This window comes from Cervus canadensis, chromosome 12, assembly GCF_019320065.1.
Source record: "Cervus canadensis isolate Bull #8, Minnesota chromosome 12, ASM1932006v1, whole genome shotgun sequence".
Classification (NCBI taxonomy): domain Eukaryota; kingdom Metazoa; phylum Chordata; class Mammalia; order Artiodactyla; family Cervidae; genus Cervus; species Cervus canadensis.
Window position 1 is genome coordinate 33,047,621 of NC_057397.1, and position 25,006 is coordinate 33,072,626.

Here is a 25,006-nt window from a genome sequence, read left to right on the forward strand (position 1 = left end):
TGTTACAAAGTGAGCATATCTGTGTCACTATGACCCAGATCAAGAAATAGAATATTACCTTGGGCTCCCCAGGTGGTGCTGGTGGTAAAGAACCTGCCTGCTGTTGCAGGAGACATATGAGACGTGGGTTTGATCCCTGGGTTGGGAAGATCCCCTGGAGAAAGAATGGCAACCCACTCCAATATTCTTGCCTGGAGAATCCCATGGAGAGAGAAGCCTGGCAGTCTCCAGTCCACAGGATCGCAGAGTCAGACACACTGAAGCGATTTAGCATGGTGGATTCTTAACCTCTGGACTATCAGGAAAGTCCCTCATTGAGTGATGATTGAAGATTTGGTTGATTAGAATCTATAAAAAGTGGGATGGATATCACAAACTTAGTTTATCATGGGATGCATTGCCCTACAGGTTATCAGCCTTGACTTCATCCTTGATTACTCCTTTTCTCTCCTTCCCTAATCCAATCCTTCTAATGTATTTGAAGGCCTACCTTCAGATTCTTCCATTCTTTCCCACCCTCAGCTAATCCATTTTTCACAAAGAAACCAGAGTGACCTGTAAAAAATTTGAGTCCGATCATTTCCATCACATAAAATCTTTTGAAGGCTTCTCATTGCACTGAGAATAAAGTCCAGATTCCTTAACATGACCAATAAGGCTTTGGATGAACTTGCTGGGGTTCACTTCTCTGGTTTCACCTTCTATTATTCTCCCCTTCACTCCATGTCTACCTGTTCCTTGACCTCACCTGTTCATATCTCAGGGACTTTTCTTCACAGTTTAACTAGAATGCCTTGCTAGATCATTAGCTGGGTTAGTCTCACTTTCAATTCAAATAATGCCTTTTCTGAAAGACTTTCTCTGATCATACTATCAAAAGTAGCTTTCCTCTTTTCTTCACATTTTTTACATCACTTTTTGTTATTTGAAATTACCTTATTTGTTATTTGCTTATGATCTCACTCTAGTAGAATATTAGCTGTAAGGGGGTCAGAGCCCTTCTTTATCTTGTTCACTTTTGTGTCCAGTTCCAATAATAGTATTGTTTCTGGCTTTGTAAATATTTATTCAAAGAATAAATAAACACTAAGGTTGAATTTATTCAGCTTTCTTCAGATTTTGGCACCTTGTAAACACAGATTCTCATGATCTTTAAAGTAGAGCAGTTAAACATATGGTTGTTTTTAAAAGCCAGATTGCCTGGATTCAAACACCAGTTTTACAGATTGCTAAATGGTGTGGCATTGAGGAATTCACACATCTGTGCAAGCCTCTTTCCTTCCCTTCCTCCTCCCATGGGGCCAATACTAATTAGTGTTTTACTGCAAGGGTTATGATGAGGAATATGTGAGATAATCCATCTAACGTGCTTAGAAGAGAGTATACTCAGAACAGGTACCTAGTGCTCCATAAATATTTGTTATTAATTCTAGTACGGGGAGTTATGTGGAGATAGTGCCATAAATGTGGGTAGAATCCAGTCATCTGTGTGCTAAGTTTTCAGAAAGAGTGGGAAAGTTCTCCTGCTTCCAAATCTTCTACACGTCTGTTACATTGCTTGACATTTATCTTTAGGTATTTTTTTTTCTTTCAATTTTGTCATGGTTTATCCTCACCAAGCAGCAATACATGTTGGAAGAGGAGTAATCAGGGTGGAAAACAGAAGACAAAGTGCCCAAAGACAGGGGAAGACTGTGTAGAAGGGAACCAACATGGCAGGTGCAAGGTAGTAGACTGAGTCAAGGAGATCCAGAGAGGGTGAGAACACAGGTGAGACACTGGACATATGGAGGGCTCCCATCCTTGGAAGGAATTGGGAGAAACAAAGCCTTTCGATACAAAGGAACCAGATCTGGGAGCCAAGCCAGAGATTAAGGAATAGATCATCTAGTTCCTGGACTGGAATATAAGACAGTTAATGCACATAGCTCAGCTGGACTCAGATTCAGCCAAGAGGTCTTACAGAGCTCCTGTAAAGGGAACAATATTGGTCTCAGATTTGACCATTTGGTTAAGATATTACTAGAGGTATTTAAGGGCTAGAATCTAAACAGTTCATGAGATCTTTAAAGTGGAAGCATAGTTAGTACAGTAACAAGGACTTGGGCTAGAGGCAGACTGTTAGGTTTCAGCTTTGCTGTTTATAATCTGTCCTACTTTGGGTAGATTTCTTAACTCCCCTGAATTTCAGTTTCTCTATTGGATGAAAAGGAAAATAATTATGTATATACTTACATATATAACATTATTTATATATGTAAATACACACACACACATATATATATATACATACATATAGTAGAATTTTTTCAGTGAGCTAATCCATGGAAGCATTGCACTGAGTTCTAGGCATGGCATAGATGCTCAATAAATGAGTTTCTCTCACTACTGATTTGGTCATTCATACGTTTAAGTTCAGTTCAGTTAAGTTCATTTCAGTCGCTCAGTCATGTCCAACTCTCTGCGACCCATGAATCGCAGCACCCCAGGCCTCCCTGTCCATCACCAACTCCTGGAGTTTACTCAAACTCATGTCCATCGAGTCGGTGATGCCATCCAGCCTTCTCATCCTCTGTTGTCCCCTTCTCCTCCTGCCCCCAATCCCTCCCAGCATCAGGGTCTTTTCCAATGAGTCAACTCTTCGCATAAGGTGGCCAAAGTATTGGAGTTTCAGCTTCAGCATCAGTCCTTCCAATGAACACCCAGGACTGATCTCCTTTAGGATGGACTGGTTGGATCTCCTTGCAGTCCAAGGGACTCTCAAGAGTCTTCTCCAACACCACAGTTCAAAAGCATCAATTTTCGGTGCTCAGCTTTCTTCACAGTCCAACTCTCACATCCATACATGACCACTGGAAAAACCATAGCCTTGACCAGACGGACCTTTGTTGGCAAAGTAATGTCTCTGCTTTTTAATATGCTATCTAGGTTGGTCATAACTTTCCTTCCAAGGAGTAAGCGTCTTTTAATTTCATGGCTGCAATCACCATCTGCAGTGATTTTGGAGCCCCCAAAAAATAAAGTCAGCCACTGTTTCCACTGTTTCCCCATCTATTTCCCATGAAGTGATGGGACCAGATGCCATGATCTTAGTTTTCTGAATGTTGAGCTTTAAGCCAACTTTTCCACTCTCCTCTTTCACTTTCATCAAGAGGCTTTTAGTCCCTCTTCACTTCTGCCATAAGGGTGGTGTCATCTGCATATCTGAGGTTATTGATATTTCTCCTGGCAATCTTGATTCCAGCTTGTGCTTCATCCAGCCCAGCGTTTCTCATGATGTACTCTGCATATAAGTTAAATAAGCAGGGTGACAATATACAGCCTTGACGTACTCCTTTTCCTATTTGGAACCAGTCTGTTGTTCCATGTGCAGTTCTAACTGTTGCTTCCTGACCTGCATATAGGTTTCTCAAGAGGCAGGTCAGGTGGTCTGGTATTCCCATCTCTTTCAGAATTTTCCACAGTTTATTGTGATCCACACCATCAAAGGCTTTGGCATAGTCAATAAAGCAGAAATAGATGTTTTTCTGGAACTCTCTTGCTTTTTGGACGATCCAGCGCATGTTGGCAATTTGATTTCTGGTTCCTCTGCCTTTTCTAAAACCAGCTTGAGCATCTGGAAGTTCACGGTTCCTGTATTGCTGAAGCCTGGCTTGGAGAATTTTGAGCATTACTTTACTAGCGTGTGAGATGAGTGCAATTGTGCAGTAGTTTGAGCATTCTTTGGGATTGCCTTTCTTAGGGATTGGAATGAAAACTGACCTTTTCCAGTCCTGTGGCCACTGGTGAGTTTTCCAAATTTGCTGGCATATTGAGTGCAGCACTTTCACAGCATCATCTTTTGGGATTTGAAATAGCTCAACTGGAATTCCGTCACCTCCACTAGCTTTGTTCGTAGTGATGCTTTCTAAGGCCCACCTGACTTCACATTCCAGGATGTCTGGCTCTAGGTGAGTGACCACACCATCGTTGATTATCTGGGTCTTCTGTGTATTCTTGCCACCTCTTCTTAATATCTTCTGCTTCTGTTAAGTCCATACAACTTCTGTCCTTTATCGAACCCATCTTTGCATGAAATGTTCCCTTGGTATCTCTAATTTTCTTGAAGAGATCTCTAGTCTTTCCCATTCTATGGGTTTCCTCTATTTCTTTGCACTGATCGCTGAGGAAGGCTTTCTTATCTCTCCTTGCTATTCTTTAGAACTCTGCATTCAAATGGGAATATCTTTCCTTTTCTCCTTTGCTTTTCACTTCTCTTTTTTTCACAGCTATTTGTGAGGCCTCCTCAGACAACCATATTGCCTTTTTGCATTTCTTTTCCATGGGGATGGTCTTGATCCCTGTCTCCTGTTCATACGTTTAGGTGACTGTTTTTGCATTTCTCTATTAATAATAGTGGGGCTTTCCTTGTAGCTCAGTTGGTAAAGAATCTGCCTACAATGCAGGAGACCCGGGTTTGATTCCTGGGTTGGGAAGATCACCTGGAGAGGGAAATGGCAACCCACTCCAGTATTCTTGCCTGGAGAATCCCATTGACAGAGGAGTGTGGCAGATAACAGTCCATGGGGTTGTAAGAGTCGGACATGACTTAGCAGCCAAATCACCACCACCACCATTAATAATTGTTCTTTTTAATACTTTATTTTAAAAAAGCAGAAGTTTAAAAATAGCATTACAGACAAATACTCACTGACATGGTAAAAAGTGTTTTTCTTAAGAGAAAAATAAAACAAATCTCAAAATAGTTCTTAAATTTATTTTTGTAGAGAAAAACAATGGAAAAATCTTTGATAGATCACACAACGTATTTTAACATTTTAGTTATCTTTGCGGTAGAATGTAGATAATTTTTGTTTTCTCTCTCTGTAAATTCCAATGCTTTCTAATATTACCATATTAAGCTTTCCTATCATTGTAATTAGAGGAAAAATAAAGGCACTTTTTTCAAGTAGAAGTGAAAAATACTTATAAAAAATAATAGTTCTTTTTGCCTGCCAAGGGCAAAACATTGTAGCAGTGAATAGGGAAGGTGTGGGACAAAAGAAGAAGAAATAATAGTGAGTGTCAGGCCTAGGTGGAAGATCCAGTGGAGTATCACTGATATGCTCTAGGGTTTTCCAGGGTAGTCCCCTGGCAAGTGGGAAGAGGGGCTTGCCCAGTTAACTCCTTCTTGTCATTTCCTTAACTTACTCTGGAAAATGGTTTCTTGTTTCCATGCCAGATCACCGTGATTATAGAAGCTCCCTTTGCTCTTGTGATTACTTGATGACTAGCTATCTTCTTCACTGAGCTTCTGGCTCTGTGAGGGAAGGGGACATATCTGTAGGTGTTATGTCCACAGTGTGCAAAGTGACCAAAACACAGATAGCGTAATAAGAGGGTACCAGGACTGGAAAGGGGAGCCCTAAAAAATTGGAATGTTGAGATCATTTAAAACAAACTTCTCTTCCTCTATATTTTTCCTAGAGCTTTCAGAATTAATTGTGGCACAGATATTAAGATTCATTTTTGGGATCTTGGAGATTTATAAACTCATTATCTACATGATGGGCAGAATTTTATTTCTAGAAGATCTTGATATAGTTACTGATAAAATCTCTGCTGGTATCAGCAGTGGTGCACGTAAGACCTATGAAGCAACAACTATACTTTATGGCTGCTGTAGATGTGAAGAGTTGTCTCATTGGAAAAGACCCTGATCCTGGGAAACATTGAGGGCAGGAGGAGAAGGGGGCGACAGAGGATGAGATGGTTGGATGGCATCACCGACTCAATGGACATGAGTTTGAGCAAACTCCAGGAGACAGGGAAGGACAGGAAAACCTGGTGTGCAGTATTCCATGGGGTCACAAGCAGTCAGACATGACTGAGTGACTGAACAATAGTAAAAGGGGTTTTAAAGAAAATGAATGCTAAGGCTATCTATGCCTTGGTAAATTTCAGCAAAATATGAAATCTTAATAATTATTCCATCCCACTTAGTTTTAGGAATACATCAGTCTTTTTCAACCAAATAAAATTATATTTGTCAGAGTACCTAAGAGTAGAAACTTACATATTACATTGTTGTTGTTTAGTCACTAAGTCATATCTGACTCTCTGCCACCCCATGGACTGTGTAACCCACCAGTCTCCTCATGTCCATTCCCAGGCAAGAATACTGGAGTGGGTTGCCATTTCCTTCTCCAGGGGATCTTCCTAACCCGGGGACTGAACCTGCGTCTCCTGCATTGCAGGCAGATTCTTTACTACTGAGCCACGTGGGAAGCCTTACATATTACATTAATGATAGAAAAAATTTTGTCTAAAAATATTGTGTGAGGTATGAGACTTACTGAAGAATGAAAAGTTGAATTTCACCTTAAAAGTATACTTACCATAAATTAAGTTCCTCTATTAACTTTATCAAGTTTTTTTTTTTCATTCAGTCACGAAAAATAATATGGAAATTAAACAACACTTTACTTACTAGAACTTTTTTTGGTGCATTGGCACAAAATGAAAATTGCTAAACTTGAACAGCTAGAGATTTTTCTTGGAGAGTGGATATGAAATATGACATCTTTTTTGGTAAAACACCAAAAATAATGATGTGGAGTTAAGTGAGTTCACAGTTTTCTAATGAAAACAGTTTAGGGAAAAGAATGCACAAAAGTTAGACATTTAAGGGAAATTTTTGCATTTACCTATATCAGATTGGTAGGAAATGATTGCAATGTTTTTCCAGGAACTTGTCTACATTTTTGAGTAATTGTTTTCATTATTTTGAAATGAAGGAAACAAGAAAAAAATATTTGAACTCACTAGGGTAAGTAAAATAAGCATTTTCTGCATGCTTTTCTTAGCTACAATTTATTGACCTTCACTGTGTATGAATCCCTGGCCAAGGCCTTTAAATATATTCTCACTGTCTTCACAATACTCTTATAGATGCAGAAACTGATGCTTGCCCAAGGCCACAGATTGAATAGGAACAGCCTGAATTTTCACTGAGATTTCTCTGAGTTTCCATTAAAACATGTTGCACTTTCCAAATTAAAATTATAAAAATGTGAACATGATAAACTTAATTTTAACTGCTAAACAGAATTCATAGAAGCTAAAACAAAGTAGCTTCATTTTCAAAGTGTTCAATTAATAAGAGTGTATATGAAAAGATTTTATTTTTTTGAAAAGATTTTAATATAAACATTTTAATATAAATCTTTTGACAAATCTCTTAGCTAATGGGTCCCTACAGATAATGTTACTGATTTCCAATGCTCATATTGGGACTAATTACCTGTTGAGCTAATTATTGTGGTGATATTTTTCTTGAATAGAAAGTAGAATGAAGACATTTTGTCAGTGTAAACATTCATCCATTCAAAATCTTTTCCCCGCTGATTATGGGGTACTACCTTGTTGATGAGATGAAGAGGCTGAGATAAATCCATTAAAAACTCCTGAAATTGGCTACTGGGAAAATCCCTTAAAACCAACAACGGCAGGATGTTCTCAGGGCATCAGGCCTGGCTCTCTGCCCTTGCGTTGTGTGGCACATGACAAACAGTAGTGAAAATTAGCCATTATTGGCATTTGTCAACTCTCTGGTTCCGTGGCAGGAAAACGGAAACAGAGGCAATCACGCTCAATTTAAGTCTCTCTCGATGTCAGGCTTTTCGGAGACTCGAGCGGACATCAGAAGAGACTCAAAAAGGTTTACAGATGTGCAGTCAGCTATGACAGTGATGCTGTCAACGTGGCTCACGGATCAACTCACGATTAAGATATCAAAAGCGATCCCTGTGGCTTGCTGACAGCTGGTTCAATTGTTTGCACCTGTTTCCCCGGCATTACACATGTGTCTGGAATGGATTATTCTGGCTCGCGCTAGACAGATTTCACCTTTCCTCATCGTGACGTCCTCCAGCAGCATCACTGCTGAAGACCAGAGGGCTCTCTACAAGGGCCTACGGGGGAAAGGAGCTGGTGTGCTTTTGGAAATGGGCTATCAGGGCTGACAAGGTTGGTTCTTGATAACTAGTTAACAGGGATATATGAATAGTGCTGGCTTCCTCCACCAATCAGGGAAAGCCTGAGATCTGACATCTGGTAGGGATGCTCTGTGCTCTTTGGATAGTAGTGTCACCAGGCATCCAGCCATCACGATTTCTTGTGGAACTGGACAGAAGTATATGAGCCACGCTTGGTCTCCCGATCCTTCGTGTTACCCTGGATACCTCTCTTGCCCTCAGAGGCAAATTCACCGTGAAGATGACCAAGGTTAAGTTTCAGATTCTTGCAACTTCAGGGACCCTTTCCCAGGTTCTGAGAGCTGCCCTGGCAAGGGGTTCACATGGTTGCATGTTTTTGTAAAATGTGCAAATGTAAGACATTTTAACCACAGTGGGTTAAGACTGCTGTTTCTTTCCACTTTGACTTCTCCTCTGACATCCTTCCCGTCATGTGAAGTGGTGTTGGAGTGGTTGTGGGCACTTTTAGTTTCTGGCTAAGGGGAAGTTGAGTTGGGGACATATTTAGTTTGGGTTTAGCAGAATATTTTTTGTGGTTTTGTAGTCACTTCCGTGTATATTTGAATTATTGCTGGCTTCCAGGAATACTCCTCCTGTCCATTATTTTTTTTAATTAATTTATTTTTTAATTGAAGGATAATTGCTTTACAGAATTTTGTTTTCTGTCAAACATCAACAAGAATTAGCCATAGGTATACATATGTCCCCTTCCTCTTGAGTACTGTCCGTTATTTATGCCTAATTTTGAATTCAGAGTCTATATTCTTTTTCTTAAGGAGGATCCCCTAAATTGTAAAAGTTTCAGCCTCCACAATATCTGATATCTCCTGCTTGTTTCCTTGTATCCAGTCAGTCACATCCTGTCAGTTCCTTCTAGGACTCTGCTACACTGACTCTTGAAAAACTAAAAACCCCAATTCATAGTGTTTGCTGACTTCTGTGGCCAATTTCCATTGCTGACACCAAGCTACCAATGGTTTAACAACCAACTCACAAAATTTCTGAATATATAATTGACCCTTGCAAGCTGGTACAAGATGGCTCTAGGATGCTAGAATTCTCTCTTAGCAGTATTTCTATGAACTGGCCTCTTTTCTTGTCTTCATTTCTAATTATCTTGGTTCAGACTGTCTTCTCTCAATCCCATCCTCCCAAGACTATCATTAACATTTCCTTATCATGTTTCCAGCTACCCAGCTGTTTTGAGCTCAGTCTATCTTCTAAAATATCACCAGATTTACTTCTTAAAATGCAAGATGGACCATGTGACCCTCTTGCTTTAATCCTCTTCTGGCTTCCCTAATATCGATAAGGGAGAAAGTAAACTTCTGACCCTTGTTTACAAGCTCCTGCATGCTTTTACCAGTCCATCTGGTCTCATCTCCCTGCATAGCACTAGGGCTTCCTGAATGAATTCGGTCCTTCCCAAACATGCCGAAGCCATCACTTTTCTGTGCCTTTGTTCATGCTGTGCCTCTGCTTGAATTCTGCTTCTTTTCTTTCTCCACTTGGCAAACTCCTGTCTACATGTCTACACTGGTCTGTTTTACAGACTGTGGAAAAGTTTCTCTGCACTAGGGTCACCTCAAGGATGTCTTTTGAGGAGACTCACTGAATTCATAAAAGTCTACTTGAAAACCTAGGGCAAAAAGATGAACAAAAGAATGAAATATCTCCACATGAGGAGTTACATTTCCCCAAATTCCCTGGGCACCTGGCCAAAGAGTACCAAATAATATATGTCATTTCACTATATAAGACCACTTCTTTCTCTACTGGCTTTAAAGCAAGTCACTTATTATTGCAGGATTAACAAAACTGCGTTTCAGTATGGACTCCTGAAGCCAGGAGTCTGAAAATTTAACCTCAGGTTTTCTGCCCACATCAGCTTTCAGAGATAGTCATAAAAATGCTCTCTGCTTATTGAACCTATAACCTGTGTCACATCATTGCATTCAAAAACCATCTGTGTCTCTTGTCCTTTCAGTTGCATTTCCTGTGAAGATTACTTACCCTCATAAGTTCTAGGATCCTCCAGCAGGGTTCTCTCTGTACTTTTTATAACACTTATGAGAATGTGAGTAGTCATCTGTTTACATGCCTATCTCCCATGACTGGACTATATGCTCTTTAAGAATAGGCACCATGTCTTTTTTTTTTTTAAATTGGAGGCTAATTACGTTGTGGTGGTTTTTGCCACACACTGACATGAATCAGCCACGGGTGTGGTGTACATGTGTCCCCCCATCCTGAATGCCCCTCCCACCTCTCTCCCCATCCCATCCCTCTGTGTTGTCCCAGTGCACTGACTTTGAGTGCCCTGCTTCATGCATCGAACTTGGACTGGTCATCTATTTCACATATGGTAATATATAAGTTTCAATGCTGTTCTCTCAAATCATTCCACCCTTGCCTTCTCACAAAGAGTCCAAAAGTCTGTTCTTAATGTCTGTGTCTCTTTTGCTGTCTTGCATATAGAGTCATTGTTACCATCTTTCTAAATTCCATATATATGCGTTAATATACTGTATTGGTGTTTTTCTTCCTGACTTACTTCACTCTGTATAATAAATAGGCTCCAGTTTCATCCGCCTCATTAGGACTGACTCAAATGTGTCCTTTTTATAACTGAGAAATATTCCATTGTGTATATGTACCACAGCTTTCTTATCCATTCATCTGCCGATGGATATCTAGGTTGCTTCCAGGTCCTGGCTATTGTAAACAGTGCTGCAATGAACATTGGGGGTACTTGTGTCTCTTTCAATTCTGGTTTCCTTGGTGTGTATACCCAGCAGTGGGATTTCTGGGTCATATGGCAGTTCTATTTCCAGTTTTTTAAGGAATCTCCACACTGTTCTCCATAGTGGCTGTACTAGTTTGCATTCCCACCAACAGTGTAAGAGGGTTCCCTTTTCTCCATACCCTCTCCAGCATTTATTGTTTGTAGACTTTTTGATGGCAGCCATTCTAACTGGTGTGAGATGGTACCTCCTTGTGGTTTTGATTTGCATTTCTCTGATAATGAGTGATGTTGAGCATCTTTTCATGTGTTTGTTAGCCATCTGTATGTCTTCTTTGGAGAAATGTCTGTTTAGTTCTTTGGTCCATTTTTTGATTGGGTCATTTATTTTTCTTGTATTGAGCTACAGGAGCTGCTTGTATATTCCTGAGATTAATTCTTTGTCAGTTGTTTCATTTGCTATTATTTTCTCCCATTCTGAAGGCTGCCTTTTCACCTTGCTTATAGTTTCCTTTGTTGTGCAAAAGCTTTTAAGTTTAATTGGGTCCCATTTGTTTATTTTTGCTTTTATTTCCATTACTCTGGGAGGTGGGTCATAGATTACTTACCCTCAAAAGGTTCTAGGGTCCTCCAGCAGGGTTCTCTCTGTACTTTTTATAGCACTTATGAGAATGTGTGTAGTCATCGGTTTACATGCCTGTCTCCTATGACTAGACCATGTGCTCTTCAAGAATAGGCATCATGTCTTATTAATCTTGGTATTTTCAATGCTTGAGAAAAGGAGCCCTCAGTAGATATAGAAGTCCTCCATCAGTCTGTAGAATAAAGAATGGATGGGTGGGTATATGAAGCAAAGGATGTAGTAGGAAAGGCAGAGGTCAAGGTAGGTGGGATAAGTTTTCCCATGTCCATCCATGTGGCAGTCAGAATACTCTGTTCCAAGATGATAGAATCAGACCACAATTCTAGAAATAGCAATGGAAGCTCTTGGTTTTGTCTGTTAGTGTTTATAAGCATAATATCTTTATGAAATTGATCCTTATTCTTGATATGGTAAAATTTAAACCTTAAAAAAGAGATATAGTTGGAATAAGAGGAGAAACTTTACTAGAATACAAGCCTGGCTTATGCACATAGTAGCTAAACCATGAACAGCTATTGCATACTTGGTGTTATTTGAGAAAAGGGGATGGACAGGGCCAACTAGGGGAAGAGAAGTTAAGCTAAGAGAGGAGGAAAGGAAAAGCAGTGTGCAAAAAAATGCAGAACAGGCCAATATGATAATAAAGAAACACTTGCTATTAGGAAGAAACAGGGATGGAGCCCAGTAACAAGGGAAGCAATGAATATTTGGAACAGAAAGGCAGCAAACTAAGTGAAAAAAAAATGATAGGAGTTTCTGAAATGGATGAGAAGATTTGCAGGCCCTAATTGCAGACTGAGGTACAGAGCACTTTCTTATAGATTGTAAATATACATTATATGTTGATATTTCTGAACTTTATGACAGTGTTTCCCAAACTATGTTCTGTGGAACACTAATGTCTTCAAGATGGTAATAGTTAGTTTCGCTGGAAAAATATTACATGTACCTTATAACCAAGCTTCTTGTAGATGCATTTGCTTGCTTAGATATTAAAGTATCTGAGAATTTTAAAAATATTTTTCCCTTTTTAAACCCAATTTTTCCCAAACAGATCTTTCATCACTTCTTTCATGAAACATCTACTGAGATGTCAACGAATGAAAGTTTTCCCCCAAACACATTTTGATGTATTTTTTTAAATGTATTTAATTTAATTCACTTTAAGGAAACTAAAGTGTGACATCGAGGTTAACTGTTTATTTCGACCAATCTTAAGCTCAGTTTTCTTCTCTTTGGTGGTGGATGACTGCCCCACCAACTTGTGAGGATGAAGGGAAAATGCTTGAAAAATTTTAGAACAGCTGCTGGAAGGCAACATGACCAGACCACCAGACGAGGCGTCAGGAGACCTGGGATACCTGGGCTTGACAGCTAATGTTTTCATTAAGGGTGTGGATTTAGGAAAGTTGATGAACTTTAGGAGTTTCACTTTCCTTTGTGTATGTATGTATATGTGTATGTATTATATATGTTTGTATTTTCTATATCCTCCTAGGGCCCTGGAGGAGAAGGAAATGGCAACCCACTCCAGTACTTTTGCCTGGAAAATTCCATGGATGTAGGAGCCTGGTAGGCTACAGTTCATGGGGTTGCAAAGAGTCATATACAACTGAGCGACTTCACTTTCTTTTTTTCTTTCTTTCTCATAGCTCAGTTGGTAAATGATCTGCCTGCAATGCAGGCGACCAGGTTTGATTCCTGGGTTGGGAAGATTCCCTGGAGAAGGAAATGGCAACCCACTCCAGTATTCTTGCCTGGAGAATCCCATGGACAGAGGAGCCTGGCAGGCTACTGTCTATGGGGTTGCAAGAGTCGGACATGACTTAGCGACTAAACTACTACTACTACTAGGACCCTGGTATCTAGTATTTAAAGTAGATATATATAGGGCTTCCCAGGTGGTGCTAGTGGTAAAGAACCCATCTGCCAATGCAGGAGACAAAAGAGACATGGGTTTGATCCCTGGATTGGGAAGATCCCCTGAAGGAGGGCATGGCAATCCACTCCAGTATTCTTGCCTGGAGAATCCCGTGGACAGAGGAGCCTGGCAGGCTATAGTCCACGGGGGTTGCAAAGAGTCAGACATGACAGAAGCAATTTAGCATATATGTGTGTGTGTGTGTGTGTGTGTGTGTATACACACACAGACACTTTAAATCTGTTTGAAACTTTTCAAAGTGTACACTTTATTTTAATTTTAAATTTTTTGCTACACAACATGTGGAATCTTAGTTTCCTGACCAGTGATTGAACTCACAGTCCCTGCATTGGAAGTGCAGAGTCTTAATTACTGGACCACCAGGGATGTCCCTATATGTATTTATATCTCATACATATACAAATAACTTGGTCTGAAAGAATTATAAGGTCCTGAGCTGGGGTTATTTGACAGCAAACTGAACACAAGGTGGGATAAAGGTTAAGTGTCCAGGAATGAGAAATAGAAAGCAGCTGGGAGGGCTACAGAGTAGAAAGGAGAACTCACAGAGGAGAGAGGAGGGCATCGTTGACCATCTCCTCCTGGGTGAAGAACTTCTTTGTTGCTGGAGTGGAGAGCCTTGGGGTGGCATCTCCTTTCCTATTCCCACCTACAGACCTATCACCCCTAAGTCAGCTTGTCCCTATCTTGGCTGCCTGTTTTTGCTGTTCAGTCCCTCAGTCATGTCTGACTCTTTGTGACCCCATGGACTGCAGCTTGCCAAGCTTCCCTGCCCTTCAGTATCTCCCAAGGAGCTTGCTGTAACTCACGTTCATTGAGTTGATGATGCCTGTGGTGACGTCTGTACCTCCTGGCTTAGGTCATGTGCAGGTGGCCACTGGCTCTGTGGTGCATAGGAAACCCTCTCCACTTTTTTTTTGGTTTTATTTGTTTTTTATATTGGAGTATGTAGAGTATATCATGAGAAAGCTGGGCTGGAGGAAGCACAACCGGGAATCAAGATTGCCGGGAGAAATATCAATAACCTCAGATATGCAGATAACACCACCCTTATGGCAGAAAGTGAAGAAGAACCAAAGAGCCTCTTGATGAAAGTGAAAGAGGAGAATGAAAAAGTTGGCCTAAAGCTCAACATTCAGAAAACTAAGATCATGGCATCCAGTCCCATCACTTCATGGCAAATAAATAGATGGGAAAACAGTGGAAACAGTGGCTGACTTTATTTTGGGGGACTCCAAAATCACTGCAGATGGTGATTGCAGCCATGAAATTAAAAGACGCTTGCTCCTTGGAAGGAAAGTTATGACCAACCTAGGTAGCATATTAAAAAGCAGAGATATTACTTTGTCAACAAAGGTCCATCTGGTCAAGGCTATGGTTTTTCCAGTGGTCATGTATGGATGTGAGAGTTGGACTGGGAAGAAAGCTGAACACCGAAGAATTGATGCTTTTGAACTGTGGTGATTTTGGAGTCCCCCAAAATAAAGTCAGCTGCTATTTCCACTGTTTCCCCATCTATTTGCCATGAAGTGATGGGACCGGATGTCATGATCTTAGTTTTCTGAGTGTTGAGCTTTAAGCCAACTTTTTCACTCTCCTCTTTCATTTTCATCAAGAGGCTCTTTGGTTCTTCTTCACTTTCTACCATAAGGGTGGTGATATCTGCATATCTGAGGTTATTGATATTTCTCCTGGCGATCTTGATTCCAGCTTGTGCTTCATCCAGCCTAGCATTTCTCATGATGTCCTCTGCATATAAATTAAATGAGCAGGGTGACAATATACAGCCTTGATGTACTCCTTTTCCTATTTGGAACCAGTCTGTTGTTCCATGTCCAGTTCTAACTGTTGCTTCCTGACCTGCATACAGGTTTCTTAAGAGGCAGGTCAGGTGGTCTGGTATTCTCATCTTTTTCAGAATTTTCCACAGTTTATTGTGATCCACACCATCAAAGGCTTTGGCATAGTCAATAAAGCAGAAATAGATGCTTTTCTGGAACTTTCTTATTTGATGATCCAGCAGATGTTGGCAATTTGATCTCTGGTTCCTCTGCCTTTTCTAAAACCAGCTTGAACATCTGGAATTCATGGTTCACGTATTGCTGAAGCCTGGCTTGGAGAATTTTGAGCATTACTTCACTAGCGTGTGAGATGAGTGTAATTGTTTGATAGTTTGAGCATTATTTGGTATTGCCTTTCTTAGGGATTGGAATGAAAACTGATCTTTTCCAGTCCTGTGGCCACTGCTGAGTTTTCCAGATTATGGCATATTGAGTGCAGCACTTTCACAACATCATCTTTTAGGATTTGAAATAGCTCAGCTGGAATTCCATCACCTCCACTAGCTTTGTTTGTAGTGATGCTTCCTCAGGCCCACTTGACTTCGTATTCCAGGATATCTGGCTCTAGGTGAGTGATCACACCATTGTGGTTATCTGGGTCATGAAGATCTTTTTTGTATAGTTCTTCTGTGTATCCTTGCCACCTCTCTTAATATCTTCTGCTTCTGTTAGGTCCATATAATTTCTCCCCTTTATTGTGCCCATCTTTGTATGAAATGTTCCCTTGGTATCTCTCATTTTCTTGAAGAGATCTCTATATCTTCCCCATTCTATTGCTTTCCTCTATTTCTTTGCATTAATCACTGAGGAAGGCTTTCTTATCTTTCCATGCTATTCTCTGGAACTCTGCATTCAAATGGGTACATCTTTCCTTTTCTCCTTTGCCTTTAGCTTCTCTCTTTTTCTTAGCTATTTGTAAGGCCTCCTCAGACAACCATTTTGGCTTTTTACATTTCTTTTTCTTGGGGATGGTCTTGATCACTGCCTCCTGTACAATGTCATGAACCTCCATCCATAGTTCTTCAGGTACTCTATCAGATCTAATCCCTTGAATCTATTTCTCACTTCCACTGTATAATCATAAGGGATTTGATTTAGGTCATACCTGAATGGTCTAGTGATTTTCCCTACTTTCTTCAATTTAAGTCTGAATTTTGCAATAGGATGGTCATAATAAGTACTATGAAAGTAATGTTAATCTGGTCTAAAACTACAGGAAAACTAATTCTTCTTCTTTTTATAAAAAGTTTATAATTTTTGCTGCTCTGGGTCTTAGTTGCATTCATGAGGGATTTTTAGTTGCTGCACAAAAGCTCTTAGTTGCAGCATGTGGGATCTAGTTTCTTGACCAGGGATTGAACCCTGGCCCCTTGCATTGGGAGTATGGAGTCTTTGCCTTTGGACCACCAGGGAAGTCCCCAGAACTGATTCTTTTGGATCTTTCAGAGCATTCCTTCCAATAGAACATTTTGTGATGATGGAAAAGTTCTGCAGTTTCTAGTATTCAATATGGTAGCAAGTCGCCACATGTGACTATGGTGTGCTTGATTTGTGGCTAGTGTGACAGAGGAATTTAAATTAATAAAAAGTAATTTAAAAAGCATAGCCTCATGCTGTTATATTGAGTAATGTTCGTTTTTCATTTTGTTTGGCTGATTACCACACACTTGGCAGTTTGCACATACTTGTTTATTAGCTCACAGTTCTTTAGGTCAGAAATATGGGCTCTTTTGGCTGGTTTCTCTGTAGAGTCTCAAAAGGCTGAAATCAAGGTGTTGGCTGGGCTGGGCTCCTGTCTGGAGGCTTGGGAAGAATCTGCTTCCAGGCTCACTTCAAGTTATTGACAGCCTTCAGTTTCTTGTTGCTGTAGGACTAAGGTCCTTGTTCATTTGCCGGCTGTAGCCAGGGGTCACTTTCAGCAGATAGTGGCCAATCTCTGGTCCTCCCTTCCATTTGAAAGCCAGCAATGGCTTAAGCAAATCTGTGAGGTTCTTTCAGTCTCTTTGAATTCCCCTGCTACTACCAGCCTGAGCAAATATTCTGCTTTCAAAATTCTCTCAATTGGATCAGGCTTACCCCAATACTCTCTGTATATAAAATCTAACTGATTTGGGGCTTTGCACCTGCAAAAAATCCCTTCACAATGGTAGTCAGATAGGTGTGTGATTGAATAACTAGAAAAGGACTCTCAGGAGGTTGTCTTCCAAATTCTGCCTACCACAGCCCCCTTAAGATTTCTAGTCCTTTTAGTCTTCTGAACAGCATCATGGTGGTTGGCAAGAAAAAGTGCCTTATGAAAGCCAAGAAGAAAGTGGTTGACCCATTTTCTAAGAAATATTGGTATGATGTGAAAGCACCAGCTATTCTGGGAAAACACTGGTCATGAGAACTCAAGGAACCAAAATTGAATCTGATGGCCTCAAGAGTTATATTTCTGAAGTGAATCTCACTGATCTGCAGAATGATGAAGTTGCCTTTAGAAAATTCAAGTTAATTACGGAGGATGTTCAAGGCAAAAACTGCCTGACTAGTTTCCATGGCATAGATCTTACCTGTGACAAAATGTGCTCCATGGTCAAAAAATGGTAGGCCATGACTGAAGCTCACCTTGTTGTTAAGCCCACTGATGGTTATTTGCTTCGTCTGTCCTGTGTGGGCTTTACTAAGAAACACAGTAATCAAATTCAGAAGACCTCTTATGTCCAGCACCAGCAGGTATGCCAGATTCACATGGAGATGATGGAAATCATGACCTGAGGGGTGCAGACAAGTGACTTGAAAGAGATGGTCAGTAAATTGATTCCAGACAGCTTTGGAAAAGACATAGAAAAGGCTTGCCAATCTATCTGCTTTACAATGTCTTTGTTAGAAAAGTAAAAATGCTGAAGAAGTCCAAGTTTGAATTGGGAAAACTCATGGAACTACATGGTGAAGTAAGTAGTTCTGGAAAAGCTGCTGGGGATGAGACAGGTGCTAAAGTTAAACAAACTGATGGATATGAGCCCCCAGTCCAAGAATCTGTTTAAAATGCAGGCCTTTTTAATGGTGACAAGAGGCCTTATTTGTGGCTAAAAAAAAAAAAGATTTCCAGAGATAATTTTGACTCAACTTGGTTTTTGTAGTTTGCACTAACTTTAAACCCAACTCCCAAGTGAAATATGACTCACAGTACATAGAGTAACTTCATTGCTTTGGTTTTGAATTCTTTCCTGTTCTCAAGAATCACATTGAAAATGTAGAAACCTAAGAGTTCATGGGTGTGAGTTGTAGGTGGGGCAGTGTAAGAGAATGTATTCCTATATCTACAAAGACTTTAACTTTTCACACTCTCTAGTTAAGATTAGGTTATATATAGATGAGATGGGCTGGCTGTGGGGCTGGAGGATGAACAGCCACTTCAGAAGATTTGGCGGGGGGGCTACCAAAGAACAACAGAATTCACCTCTCTCAAAGTTACCTACCACTGTATTGTTTATAGGTTGCTGCTCCATGCCTTAACGTATTTTGAGAGCTGTTAAAGTCAACAACCGCCTCCATGATTTGTTAGAAAGAGAGATCCCTCAAATCCTTTCGAAGTGATATCAGTCTGTATTAATGGAAGCTTTATGTTCTGAACCAGAAAAAAATTATTTCCAGTGACTTGGCACTAGTCTTGCCTGAACATATTTCAACTGCTTTTAGTTTGGGATACCACATGTTGAAAAAGAGACAAATTAGAGAAAATGCAGAGAGCGGCAACCAACATGATAAAATGTCTAGTTGAAGGTTCATGGCATGACGCAGGGGATTGGTAATGGGATATAAATCCTCTCTCGTCAGCACATCATTTTTAGCAGTGTCTATCTAATGTCTGTCATCACTGCTTAAACTCAGAGACCGCTGGGGAGGAACTGATGGTTGGGGTATATTCAGAATGTTGTAGTTCATATTCCAAACAGCATCATCATCAAAGCATTTTTATCTTTCCAAATAAGAAGTGAAGGGTTAAACCCAGAGACTAAATCAGGTATTCACTTTGACCACTTGGTTCCAAGTTTGGCTGGGTGCATGCTAATTACACTGCCTAATGGACTTTGCAATATTTGAATTAGGAGTGGAGGAAATTCTCTTTCTTAAGTTTAAATAAATATCCACAGTGGTTGAACTAGTTCCAAGAAGTTTGTAATCGGCTTCAAGTTTAAGTTAAAACAATTAGAATGCCAATTTATTTAACTACAGTGAGAAATACAATGACAATCTAAATGACCATGCTTGAGTTGATGAGACCTGTGCATTCAGTCCCTATAGGAAGATCTCCAGTGGAAGCCAAAGCGTGATCTGGATATTGCTCTGTGCTGGTATAGTGTTCTTTAAATGATTCCAAAATAGCTGGATGTGTCCATCTACAGTTTTCGATCAAGTCTGGATGACTGGCCAGGTTGCATGGTGGAGTGAGGATGAAGTCTAGGATTCACGAGGTCTCTGTTTTAGTCTATCATTTAGAGTAAATCTGTTATTAATTCACTAGGTGATGCTTGGTAAATAGGTAAAATAAAAACTGGTAAAAAATGTCTCTAAGAGCTTTTTCATATAAAATTATTTGATTTTATGAATATGCTCTAAAGGCAGCTATTATACCTAGATAGGGAACTTTCCCATGGCTCAGACAGTAAAGAATCTGTCTGCAGTGCAGGAGACCCAGGTTCAGTTGCTGGGTTGGGAAGATCCCTTGCAGAAGGAATGGCAGACTCCTCCAGTATTCTTGCCTGGAGAATTCCATGAGCAGAAGGAACCTGGCAGTCTAGAGTCCATGGGGCTGCAAAGAGTGGGACACAACTAAGCAACTTTCACTTCACTTTCACATATACATAGATAATTAACTTGGTTCTATTTGCTAAAGACCTTAAGACTTTTTACAGATATCAGTCAATTCAATAAACCGATTGTTCATGGCTTCCTGTGTGCAAATTATTGTGTTAGGCATGGAAGTAAGCATGCTGTCTTCCCACAAGGAATTTAAATGGCTAATCAATAAGTGAATATTGTCATTGTGAATTAATGTAAATATTAATAGCTATGAATGATAGCATAAATATGATAGTATTATGTGAATACTGACTGATAACAATGTTAAGACAGAATTAAATAAAGCAAGCAATAATAGGGGTGCAGATATCTGTGGGACAGGTTATGGAGTAGGGAAAAATATATTTCATTTGGGAAGATTAGAGAAGAATTCATAGACTGTAATATTTAAGCCGGACTTTTGAGGATGGGTATGTTTATCATACCTGGAGAACCAGTGGTCAGAGTTGGCTATAATGGAATGGGAAATTCAGCTTGCCTGATAGGAGAGGAGGCTGTAGGAAGGAGCCAGTGATATAGTAGCTTCAGGGCCCTCAGTTGCATGAACTATTTCTGCTGTCTTCTATAGGGCTGCCATGACAAAATTCCACAGGTTGGTGGCTTAAACAACAGAAATTTGTTTTCTAGCAGTTCAGGAAGCTGGAAGTCCAAGATCAAGGTGCCAGCCTGGGTCATGTCTCTGGAGGCCTCTCTCTTTGACCTGTGGATGGCCACTTTCTGTCTGTGTCCTCTCATGGCCTTTTGTCTGTGTATGTGCATCCCTGGTGTGTCTCTCTCTTTTTGTAAGGACACCAGTTGTATTAGATCAAGGCCTCACCCTTATGGCCTCATTTGATCTTAATTGCCCCCATAAAAGTCCTATCTCCAAATACAGTGTCACTGGGGATAGAGTTTCCTATGAATGGAGGTGTTATACACAACAATTTGTAACAATGTCTAAGGCTCTGAGAGGAGCCCTAGCCTTGAATCCACATGAATATATACATATGTGAAAGGTGAGGGTTTTCCTTTTTTTCTTTTTGTATGCTTTAAGAGCAAATCTCGAAATAGGATAGGCTTCAGGGCTTTCCTTTCCTGGTGGCTCATATGGTAAAGAATCCACCTGCAATGCAGGAGACCTGGATTTAATCCCTAAGTCAGGAAGACCCCCTGGAGAAGGGAATGGCTACCCACTCCAGTATTCTTGCCAGGAAAATCCCATGGACAGAGGAGCCTGGCAGGCTATAGTCTATGGGTTCGCAAAAAGTTGGGCACGACTGAGCAACTAACACTAACACACTTTCAGGCACCTTAAAACCTGGATCCTTCTGTCTGGGAGCAAGATATTCATTAGGTTCATTGTTCAGAAGAAGAGTAAGGATGCTGTATGGGCAAACTGGGCACATGAGTGGCTCCCCCATCATCTGAAATGGGGGATATGGGGGCTGATGTGAACCCCAAGTTCTGATGAAACTATGAATGCTTTTAGATTGAGGGATTGGTACATAGGAATTAAAGGTGTGAGTCCATATCAGTCATCCCAATTTCCTGATCCTACACCACTAGTGTCAAAAGGAACCAACACTAATGGAAATCCAAAGGAACAAGACAAAATGAAATAGCACCAAGGCATTTGGGTCGTGGTACACTGTTTTCAAAGCTGGAGGAAAGTGTGGTCAGAAATGTTTGGAGATGAAGTAGGAGAACCATTCTGATTCTTCTCTTCCTGACATAACACAAATATAAGTTAGATTTGGGAGAAGATTTCTTGGCCTCAGAATCAGAACAGTTAAGTGAAGTACAAGGACTTTATGGGATGGGGCACATGTATTCTGTTCCTCTTTCTTCCTTGAAGGTCCTCCATTCTTCCTCCCATAACATTGTTTCTTGTCAGAATCACTTGCAGTACTTGTGAAAAAGGAAGATTCCTATGACTAATCAGGCTGAGATGAATCAGAATCTTTGGTGAGTGGGGCCCACAAATCTTGATTTTGAAAGTTCACACTTGATTTTGTTTACTCTTTAGAGATTGGGGTTTATTGCCCTACATTCACAGCATAGTAGGGTACAGCTTTTAATTTCAGTATTCCTATCATTAATATCTATTAATTATAATAAAACTACTATTCTTCGAGTGCTTATTATGAGCTCTATACTGTTGTATGCAGGCTTCCCCAGTGGCTCAGCAGTAGAAGAACCTGTCTGCAATGCAAGAGCCTCAGGAGACGTGGGTTCAGTCCCTGGGTTGGGAAGATCCCCTGGAGGAGAAAATGGCAATGCACTCCAGTATTCTTGCCTGGAGAATCCCATGGACAGAGGAGCCTGCTGGGTTATAGTCCGCAGGGTCACAGAGAGTCAGATACCACTGAAGCAATTTGGTACACAGGCATGCACTGTTCTAAGCAACATGCTCACCTGATTTTCACGGTAAACCTTCATGGTGATAATATTACTTCTATCTTGCACATGAGAAGTCAAGGCTCAGAAAAGTTAAATTTCTCAAGGCTGCATAAGCAGTATTAGTCAAAAAAGTAAAGGAGAAGAGCACGCATGCCTGAGACCCTTGCTGGCTTGGGTATTGCTGGTCTACAATAAACTGATGTTCTGAGGGGATGGAATGCAAGGAAATTCCAGGCACCTGTAGCAGAAGTAGTAGATTACATGCACTTTTCTTGCCAATGCTAACATCCCTCTAGGGCACTTAAGAGGCTGTGTGGGCTTGTTTGGTTGGCTAATGTTCACATTTTTGGTTTGATAAGAAATTTAGGCACTTTGGGAACAAGATATATAGTTTTGGAAATTATAAACCCAAACCTATTATATGACAATCTTATTTTATTTCAGTGTGCTTTGCTGGTGGCTCAGACAGGAAAGAATCCGCTTTCTATGTGGGAGGCCTGGGTTCAGTCTCTGGGTTGGGAAGGTCCCCTGGAAGAGGGCATGGCAACCCACTGCAGTATTCTTGCCTGGAGAATCCCCACAGACAGAGGAGCCTGGCGGGCTTCAGTCCATGGGGTCACAAAGAGTCGGACATGACTGAGCCACTAAGCACATTTTATTTCAGTAGTATATGAATCAATAAATACAATGTTTTATTTTTGTAAAGCAAAACAAAACAACTCATAGTCAAAACACATTGGGAATATTGTTATACTCTATCCTTAAGTCCTCCACTTAAAATAATTTCCATTCAGTTGACCAAACAACATCATAAAGTTTCTTGAGGCAACTCTTGGAATTATCATGTAAACTTATAACACAAGCAATGTGTGTATTCCTTCAGCAAATTTGCACTTCAGTTATACCAAAAGAAATAAAATAGTCATGTTTATTATATTTAGAATGACTGGAAACCAATTATAACAAATGGCAAAGGATAAGAGTCCAAGTCAATGTAACTCATTTTAGCAAATATTCAGTTCAGTTCAGTCGCTTAGTCGTGTCCGACTCTTTGAGACCCCATGAATTGCAGCATGCCAGGCCTCCCTGTCCATCACCAACTCCCGGAGTTTACTCAAACTCATGTCCATCAAGTCGGTGATGCCATGCAGCCATCTCATCCTCTGTCGTCCCCTTCTCCTCCTGCCCCCAATCCCTCCCAGCATTGGGGTCTTTTCCAATGCAGTTCTCCCTAAATTAAGAGGTCAATTATTTCATAGATGTTTTATTTTGTAGATGATGAGAATACTTTAAAATATATTTATTGAAATATAGATTTATGACTTCTGAATATTTTTTAATTTGAAAATGTTTCCAAATATGTTGAAAAATAAATAGAATTCACCTGCTATCCTTCCATTTATGTTTGGATTTTATAAAATAAGAAGCTAGAGACTTCTTCCACCATACACTTTCTCTGCCCAGGGTTAAAAACTACTGGCTAGCTATTTGATATACATCATTCATCTTTCTTAGGTTTCTACTTTATGTGCATATGTATTTGGTACCCTAAACTAGAATATTATTAAATGCTTTTACCTAGAATCAGTTTTAATTACTAAAAATATAGTATGGACATTTTCTAGGTCATTTCATGCCGGACTTTTTAGCTCTTTGATGACTGTATATTGTTACCACTGAACCATTCCCTTATTACTTTTATTTTTTCCCCAATTTAATTTCCTCCTATCTTTGCTATTGTGAACATGTTTTTTCAATGAACAGCCTTACAAGGTATGCACATTTCAAATTTCAATAGATATTGACAACCAAATTACTTTCCACAAAATTTGTATATTTTCCCCACCTATTTGTATATTTGTATTTGTATAATTTTCCCATGTTTGCTGGAACTGGCTGTTAGCAATCTTTTTAATCACTGACAGTCTGCTGAGGACAAATTATATTCTGTTTTACTTTGTAATAAAGAACTGGATGATTCTAAATATTTTGAAATATTTAAAAGTTTTCTGTGTATTTCTGAAAGGTACATGTACTGTAGAGTCAAGAAGAAGAAAAACAGATGCTTAGATAGGATGAAAATAACTGCCTATTAAAAATAGTTAAAAATATTTTAACTCTTAAAATAACTGCCATCACATCTTTACTCCCAGATTATGAACACCTTTTATTTGCTAATATGGGTAATTAGTTCAAAATATTTCAAACCTTAACCTCAATTTTTCCTTCTTCTATAAGGGAACTAGATACAAGAAAACATTAATTCTACTTGTTTAAGAAATTCAAGCTATTTTGTTTTTACCATTTGTACTTTGTTTCTTGGGAACAATCTTCATTTTTATTGCCCTGTGTTATAAATTATATTTTAAATTTTGAAATCTACATGAAACACCAATGACTATGATTTTGGACAGTTTCTGACTAGTGGTATTCATTTGTGCTTTTTCACCTATTAAATTAAACTATTTTATAAATAAAACTATTTTCTTTTCTTTAGAATAAGTTATTGGATTTTGGTGGATAAGAAACTGAAATGAGATGCTTTTTACTCAATCAAACCAGCAAATACCTTTGCAGGCTTAGTCACAAGACTCAGCA

The 25,006-nt window shown here is 39.8% G+C and overlaps 1 pseudogene; it reads left to right on the top strand.

Moving 5' to 3' along the window:
• Positions 1–17,450: 17,450 nt before the first annotated feature.
• On the top strand, positions 17,451–18,210 carry LOC122450933 (annotated as a pseudogene).
• Positions 18,211–25,006: the final 6,796 nt, after the last annotated feature.